This window comes from Podarcis gaigeae (assembly GCF_964106915.1).
Source record: "Podarcis gaigeae genome assembly, chromosome: 7".
Classification (NCBI taxonomy): Eukaryota; Metazoa; Chordata; class Lepidosauria; order Squamata; family Lacertidae; genus Podarcis; species Podarcis gaigeae.
The window spans coordinates 86562646-86572215 of record NC_139683.1 but is presented as its reverse complement, the minus strand read 5'-3'; positions in this window follow the sequence as shown (position 1 = coordinate 86572215).

The window sequence follows — 9570 nt, the reverse complement described above, 5'->3', positions numbered from 1 at the left end:
AGAAGACACAAGAAGAATGGCAGGGCACTCACAAGGCAAGTACAGCTTCTCTTAATATTCTTGCCCTCCTGCTGGGCTGCTTCAGAGCAGATTCATTATTCAGTTCCTGAGGAAATGGCTAAGGGTTCAGTTGTGGGGAATATTGCCAAGGATTTGGGACTAAATGGCAAAGAACTAGGGAAACGCAACATGCATGCTGTCTCAGTGGATGAAATGAAATATTTCACTATGAATGCAGAGAATGGAAACCTCTATGTAAATGACAGGATAGACCGGGAGGGAATATGTGGCAAAAAACCGCTTTGCTTTATTAATTTTGAGATGGTAATTGAAAGCCCCTTGAATATTTTCCATATAACAATAGCAATCCAGGACATTAATGATAATGCACCACAGTTTTTCAATGGAAAAATCAACTTGGAGACAAGTGAACTTACTGTACCAGGCACACGATTTCTCCTCGGAGAAGCTGAAGATCCTGACATTGGGACAAATTCTCTTCAGAATTACCATCTCAGCCCCAATCCATATTTCAGCCTTGATGTTAAAGAGAGTCAGGATGGAAATAAATTTGCAGACTTAGTGCTTCAGAAACCACTAGATCGGGAAAGTGAACAGACCATTCACTTGATCCTCACAGCCTTGGATGGTGGTGAACCTAGGAAGACTGGAACTGCCCACATATGGATTAATGTCACAGATGCTAATGACAACCCACCTATCTTCACCCAAGAGGTTTACAAGGTCAGTCTGAAGGAAAATGCTCCTGTTGGCTCCCTTGTGCTCCAGATTTTAGCCTCTGATAAAGATGAAGGTAGAAATGCCAAAATTAGTTACCACTTCAGCAACATACAAAAAAGTGCTCAACGGAAATTCAACTTGCATTCTAGTAATGGCACAATCACTCTTACGAGCCCATTAGACTTTGAGGAAACCAGAGACTATACTATGACAGTCGCAGCAAAAGATGGAGGTGGATTAGTAACATACTGTAAAGTAGAAATACAAGTTCTTGATGAGAATGACAATTACCCAGAGGTAACTCTGGTCTCCTTGTTTAGTCCAGTCCCAGAAGATTCTGTGTCTGGAACCTTAATTGCTCTGATCAATGTAAAAGACAAAGACACTGGTGAGAATGGAAAGGTTAGCTGTTATTTGAAAAACAATCAGCCCTTCAAGATTGTCCCCTCATCTAACAACTACTTCAAACTCCAGACAGAAAGTCTCCTGGACAGAGAAATAGCTCCTGCATATAATATTACGATCACAGCCACTGACAAAGGAACTCCGCCTCTTTCCACACACAAAACAATCTCACTACAGATTTCGGATATCAATGATAATGCCCCTTCCTTTCAGAAATCTTCATATGTTATTTATGTGCCAGAAAACAATCCTTCAGGTGCCTCCATTTTCACTATCAAAGCCTCTGATCCCGATGTGGACCAGAACTCACGGATCACATACTCCATCCTCAACAGCAACATCGAGGAGCTTCCCATCTCCTCCTATATCTCCATTAATTCAGAGACTGGCACCATCTATGCCCAGAGATCGTTTGACTATGAACAATTCAGAGAGTTTCGGGTGCAGGTGAAGGCCCAAGATGGGGGTTCTCCCCCTCTCAGCACCAATGTGAGCGTCAGGGTGTTTGTTCTTGACAGGAATGATAACAGCCCTCGTATCCTGTCCCCCTCACAAGAAGCCAAGGGCTCAGCCTTGTTTGAGATGGTGCCTCGTTCAGCCGAGGCAGATTATCTGGTCACCAAGGTGGTGGCCGTGGATGCAGATTCTGGACACAACGCCTGGCTCTCCTACCACCTCACTCAGGCCACTGAGCCGGCACTCTTCACGGTTGGTTCTCATACTGGAGAGATCAGGACAGCCAGGGCCTTTGTGGAGAGAGACGCTGTGAAACAGAGACTGGTCATTATGGTGAAGGATAACGGGCAGCCGTCTCTCTCGGCCACCATGACTCTGAACCTGGTGTTTGCTGAGAACTTTCAGGAGGCCCTTCCGGAAATGAAGAGCCAACCCAGCAGCTCGGAGTATCAGTCTGACCTGCAGTTCTACTTGGTGCTGGCCTTAGCTGTGATCTCCTTCTTGTTCCTCTTGACTTTGATTCTGGCCATTACAATGAAGCTCCGTCAATCAGGGCATCCCAGGTTCCTACAGTGCTTTGGTCCTGTTCCCCATTCCAAGAATGGTGCCATCTTCCCACCCAACTTTGAAGATGGGACTTTGCCCTATTCCTACCAGCTGTGTCTGTCTTCTGAGACCAGGAAGAACGAGTTTGCCTTCCTGACACCCAATGTTCAGATGGCAGACAATATTGTTAGCAGTGAGAAACCTAGTGTTCCTTTTACAGGCAATGAAGGAAACAATTTACATCCTGAGATGGAGAATATTGACAAGGTAAAAATTATTTTCATTGCACATCGCATAAACATTTTTACTGTATTGTGCATATTTATGCATATATGGGCCCCTCTGACTTAAGTGGGCCTTTTTACAGTCACATACTGAGATTTCAGTCTGACATATCTGTGACTCAAGTCTCATCTGTCAGCAATTATGAACACTTTTCTGAAAAATAGGCACACCTAACACTGTTATGTCTCTTTTATATCATGATAACTTACCACTTATTTGTGGCTTTCAACTTTTCACTAGCCTTCACCTTTTTTGTTAGTAAAGTGCAATGTGTCTCAAGTAGTTATGAAATTCTGTAGTTTGGCACGTTCTTTTTAATAAGAGAAAAACTCATGTGTTGCATTTTTCCCCTTAAAGAGGTAATCAGTGATTTTCAGGTTTCTTCTGTACTCTGTTTCAATCTCTGATTTAGAGTTCTTTATTCCTTTCTGTAGAAAGTCGATAACTCTTCTCCTTTCTAAAACCCTCAAGCTTAAATAGTGTTGTTTCCCCCTTCCAGCCTATTTACATATTAAGCCTCCTCTACTTCCTCTCTCTCCATCCTCACTGCTTTCCAGAACTTTGAAGTTGTGTCACTCACAGCCCTGATATTACTTCTCTCCCACTTTGCTGTTTTCTGTTCCTTCTTCGCTATGGTAAAGGTTACCAACTGCTTTTCTCAGTAGACTGCTGAGAATCCCAGTAATAAGGCTGTTGGTAACCTTGCTGGCTATACAGTGGTGAGGGTATAGCCAACAGTCCCAGCACCAGGCCACATTTAACTGTTGCCATGGACAATCCAATTATTTTTTTAAAATGTTGACAATGTGTAAACCAAGAAAATCTTTAATAAAAATACATTTTTTAAAAAAATGTTGACAGTGACCCATTTGCAATATCTCAGTGAACCATTTGTAATATTAAACCTCCATCTGGAAGCACCCCAAGGCTCCAATTCTGTACATACCCTCCCAGGAGTAAGTCCCTCGGGTTAACTCCAGGTAAACATTCATTTGGATCATGCTGTTAGTGATGTTAAAACTATGAAGAGGACACATAAAATGGCCTTTGAACAAATCTTCTAACTATAGATGTTAAAATGGAACAGTCCAGGTTGCAATACAATTCAACATGTTAATATTCCCTTCTAGTCAAAGAAAGCTACAATGCATGCTTTCTCAGATGCATGCTCCAAACTCCCTTAGGCTGTAAACCTTTTGCTTATCAATATTTTTATGCTTAGAGACTTTTTGCAGATGTCCTCCAGCACTCATTGGTGATGTCTTGTGTTATACTATTTGCGAACAATTTGCAAACATTCTTAAGTTTCGTGGTTAGTTGGATATGTTTCAGAATCAGATGCCTTTAGAGCTCATGCATTCAGAAGACATTCATACGTCCCTCCCTTGGTGCATTAGACTAGAAAAGACAAATGAAGGGTGAAATAAATTGCAGTTCCTCTCTTGCTGCTTCCTTTATCATGTGATGCCACCTGGAGACCAATGCATAGATGAGAGTGCTTTGACGAAGCATGTGATCTGCATAGAATTGTTGTTGGTATACCATCAGGGTACATGGTACTCTACAGAGATGCCCAATATCTGCGAAACCACTTTCTTCCATATCAGTCTGCCCATGCTTTAGCAGATGAGGCCCTCTTAGTGGTCTCTAAACAGGATGGTGCAAGTTCCAGGGGAGGGCAGTGTCAGTGGTGGCTCCTCACATGTGAAACTCCCTCCCTTCTAAGGTGCATCTAGTCCCATATCAATATAATTTTAGGTGGTTAGTTAAGGCAAACTTTTTTCAGGTGATGTTTAGAGAAAGAGAGACTTGATTAGAAAAAAAAAGTGTTTAGTTTGCTGTTGCTGTTGCTATTAGGAAATTGCTACTTAGTTGAATTGTTATGAGTTGCTGTGTTTTCCATTTAAGAATTTGTGCTAGTCTATGGATTTTATATATTGATTGTATTTTATTTTATTTTATTTGATCTGATTGTAAACCTGTGGCTTGAAGAGTAGTGTATAAATCAAGTAGATAAATAAGCAAAAAATAGACAAATCTCTTCCTCCAAGGAGCAAGTCGTCTGACGTGCACAAGGGGTGGGGAATAGAATGATTAAAGATGATGGTAGTAAACACATTTTTTACATGTGCTTAATTACCATGTTACTCTATCAAACTTTTGAATCCACGAATATGTATCCACGCATAGTTTCTGGAGCCTGGAAAATAAGTGCCCTAAAATGTGAATTATAACAAAATTCTGTATCCGTCATCTTGTATATTCATATAATTTTATCATTTATATTCACACTTCTGTGATCACACATATGTAAGTTTCAACATTGTACTGAGCTGTTCATTTCTGGAGTGATCCAGCTCTCTGTTTGTTCAAACTGAAGGTAGGACATAGAGGCATCCATGGATCTTTACAGGCCCTGGGCTCCAGGTATGGATGCCAGGAGCAATATTATCCTGTATCTGGGGACCACATCTGTATGAGGACAGCACTATGGGCATGTCAAGTGTCAAGATGCATGGTGTTGTTAAAGGAGTGTCTTTTCTAGAGTATTCAACACTGCAAACACCATCTGGCACAGACACTTGGGATGCTTACCGACAGTCAGTTTGCCTGAGCCAAGAAGAGCAACCTGCAAGGATAGAGTGACTGATGAATGAGATGGGTGAGCAAGGTGGGTCTCCAAAGCTCATACAAAAACATGTTTTGTATATGTAGAGGTCTCAGATTGTGAATCCAACTTAAGTCCAATTCTCATGGCACACTCAACCCCATGAATCAGGTGGCAATGGTTATGATCTGGTGCTGAGGTCTTTCTGCTGCTTTCAGTATTTTAAATGAAGTTGCATAACTATTTCAGCTACGATCCTAGAACTGTGCAACTAGTTTATAAATGTTAATAGTATTGCAGTATTGTCAGCCTGGATAGTTCAGTTGGTTAGAGTATGATGCTGATGATGCCAAGGTTGTAGGTTCTATTCCTGTATGGGACAGCTGCATATTCCTGCATTGCAGAGTGATGGACTAGATGATCCTCAGAGTCCCTTCCTTCTCTACGATTCTATGATTCTGTGTCACAACAGCATTTGAAGATACATTGACAAACAGTTCAAACTTTGGCCAAACTGTTATTTAGCACTCATGCATGCCATTATGTATTCACCTTAAACACAGGCCAGCGTTTTAGTGACAAATGATGATAAAGTTAACTCTTTTTAAAGGTCTCTGTTTTATTCCTCTCTCTGTATTTTGTACCCTGTAACTGGCGTGCATAAAATGAATTAGAAGAATTTCACAAGTGTTTGTGCAAGCATTTGGATAAGAGTTTGGAGTAAGTAGCAAGGACTTTTTTAGTCCTCTGTTGGGATTCTGCAGACCTTTGCCTCTGAGCAGAGAAGGTTACAGCAGAGCGGAAGCTCCACTGGAGAGGTCCTTCCTTGACTAGTGACAGAATGCTCCATTGCCATGGCTGTGTTGCAGGCAGTGCTCTATGGGTGGAAAAGGCAAGAAGGGGGTGCTCCAGGGATTCTTTAGATCCCTTGTTTCCCAGACCTACTCAAGGATGGAATAGGTGGGAAACTACACCAGCCCTGGAGTTATTTTCCTTCCCTGTGGAACCATATTTTTTTTACAAGAAAGAAAATGGGGAAAGTAAAAAAGCCACCTCATATCTTGTGCCCTATTCATCACTTGGTTCCTCTGCTACAATTATCTCTGCCATCCATGCCACCTGTCCAACCTCCATAGGATTGCTCTGTTAGTTGCTCACCTTTTCATTAAAAATAGTAATATCGCTGAATTTTATTAAATGTATTGTTTTACAGAGGAGAGTTGCACATAGAAGCTGCATTAATTGGCTACAAAATGTTGTTGAGTGCTAACAATCTCTTCCATCAGTTATCTGTGGAAGTACAGAGGGAAGATGGAAAATTTGAGGGATGGGGAGGTTGTTGCATCTCTAAAGCACTTGAAATATATTTCCATTTCCTGCTACTGTAAAAGCAAAACACCAGAAAGTAGTTACAAATCAAGAAAACCTTCTCATACTGCATTTGAAAATAGATTGCTCTTGTATTCTACATCTAAGCACTAGAGGAAGGGGGGAAAGCAGCACATGAAGTTCTCCATCTCATACTCAGAGTGTCGCTGTTGGCTAATGTGCTGCATCTCATGGTACTGCATGGAATCTGCTAAGCGATGCTTCCTGCAGTGCCATTGTTCAGCCACAGACTGCAGAACTGGGAGATAGTAGAACACAGGGACGTTAAAACACTTTTGCTAAGGAAATAAAAACCACTGCAACATATAGAAAGGGACAGTGACTGCTTTTATACTTCCTTGTTGTGGATTTGTGGGTCTTGATGGGAACTTGAGAATCTCCATCTAATGAAAATATGCAAGAAAAGAATAAAGCAATTGTCTCACCAAATCAGATGGACAACAGGCACAAAGAGAAAAATGGGTCGGTAAAAAGGCAAGTAGCACTCCTCTTGTTATTGTCCTTGTTGTGCCAGGCTGCCTCAGAGCACGTTCAGTATTCTATCGCTGAGGAAATGGAAAAAGGCTCCATTGTAGGAAATCTTGCCAAAGATTTGGAGCTGAATGCTGGAGAAATAGCAAATCGCAATCTGCATATCCTTTCCCTAGGTAAAAAGCAATATTTCTCTCTCAGTGCAGAAAATGGGAATCTATATGTAAATGACAGGATAGACAGAGAAGGAATATGTGGGAGCAATGCATATTGCCTCATTAGTTTTGAAGTGATGGTTGAAAATCCTATGAATATTTTTCATGTTACTGTACAGATCCAGGATATCAATGATAATGCACCACATTTTGTGAATGAGAATATCAAACTAGAGACAAGTGAACTCACTTTGCCAGGAGCCCGATTTGTGCTTGGGTTTGCTGAAGATCCAGATGTTGGAATAAATTCTCTCCAGAATTACCACCTTATGCCCAATCAGTATTTCATAGTAGAAGCTAGAGAGAGAGAAGATGGGAAGAAATATGCAGAATTAGTACTGAATAAACAGTTGGATCGAGAAAGTGAAAGCAGTTTCCATTTAATTCTTATGGCTCTGGATGGAGGGAAGCCTGCCAAAACTGGTACAGCCAAAATATGGATCAGTGTCATTGATGTAAATGATAATTCACCAATCTTCACACAAGAAGTGTACAAGGCCTGTCTTAAAGAGAATACCCCAAAAGGATCTTCAGTAATACAAGTGAAAGCCACAGATAGAGATGAAGGCTCAAATGGTCATATCACATATAGTTTTAGCAACATCCCTGAAAACACTCACAAAAAATTCTTCCTAAATCCCCAGAATGGGACAATTACAGTTAAGGAGTTGTTGGACTACGAAGAAGCAGAGAAATATGCAATGACAGTAGAAGCAAGAGACGGAGGTGGATTAGTGACTCATTGCAGTGTTGAAATAAAGCTATTAGATGAGAATGACAATGCCCCAGAAGTGATCCTGGCTTCCTTATCCAGCCCAATTCCTGAAGATTCTGCAATAGGAACCCTCGTAGCCCTTATCAATGTAAACGATAAAGATTCTGGAGACAATGGGAACATTACTTGTCATTTACAAAGTCATTGGCAATTTAGAATAATTGCTACATCCAATAACTTCTATAAGTTGGTTACAGATGCCCCCTTGGACAGAGAAAGCAGTCCAGAATACAGTATCACAATTATAGCCACAGACAAAGGTGCACCACCTCTTTCCACCCACAGAACCATCTCCCTGCAGATTTCAGATATCAATGATAACCCCCCAGCTTTTGAAAAATCTTCCTATGTCACATATTTGTCAGAGAACAATCCAGCTGGAACTTCCATTTTCCGTGTAAAGGCTACAGATGCAGATCTAGAGTACAACTCGCAAATCACTTATTCTCTGCTCAATAGTATTATGGAGAACCTGCCTCTGTCCTCTTATATCTCCATTAACTCAGAAAATGGCATGATCTATGCCCAACGCTCCTTTGACTATGAGCAAATCAGGGAGTTTCAGTTCCAAGTGAAAGCACAAGATGGTGGCTCCCCACCACTCAGCAGAAACACCACAGTGAAAGTGTTCATTGTGGATCAGAATGATAACAATCCTCAAATCCTCTACCCTTCACAGGAAGTCAAGGGTTCATCCTTGTTTGAGATGGTGCCTCGCTCAGCAGAAGAAGATTATCTGGTGACCAAGGTAGTGGCAGTAGATGCTGATTCTGGACATAACGCCTGGCTCTCTTACCACCTGCTTCAGGCTACAGAGCCAGCATTGTTCAGAATTGGGTCCCACACTGGAGAGATCAGGACCTCCCGGGCTTTTCTGGAAAGAGATGCTGTGAAGCAGAAGCTCATCATCTTAGTCAAGGATAATGGGCAGCCACCACTATCCGCTACCGTGAGTCTCAACCTGGTGTTTGCTGAGAACTTCCAAGAAGCGCTCCCAGAAGTGAGCAGTGAAAGTATTGATTCACATAATCAATCTGACCTACAGTTTTATTTAGTATTGACTTTAGCTGTGATTTCATTCTTATTTCTCCTTACGGTGGTTCTGGCAGTTGTTACGAAGCTTCGCACATCAAGCAGTCCTCAGTTCCTTCAGTGTTTTGGTCCTAGTCCTTTTTCAAAGTCTGGTACCGTATTCCCACCGAATTTTGAAGAAGGGACTTTGCCCTACACCTACCAGCTCTGTCTATCCTCAGAGACCAGGAAAAATGAGTTTGCATTCCTGACACCTAACGTTCAGATTGCAGACAATGTTATCTGTGATGACAAAACTGCTCCACCTTCTACAGGCAGCAGAGAAAACCATTTTAATTCTGAGATGGATAATACAAACATGGTGAGTTTTCATTCTAGATATTATTCACATTATCTCCTGCACTACTTTTAAACTGTGTCTATATATGAAGAACTATATTGTAGATAGTGGATGTATCTTCCAATAGATTCATAATGATGTACAGTCTGAGGAAAAGAGATATAATTTCTTTTATAACAGATGCTAAATAGTCCTTGTTTTTCTAGTTACTTCAACTTTAATGAAGCATTCATTTTATCTATATTAATTCTGACTAATCCTACTGTAGTTCTAGACGTGCTCTGCAGTTACTTATTTACAGATCTAC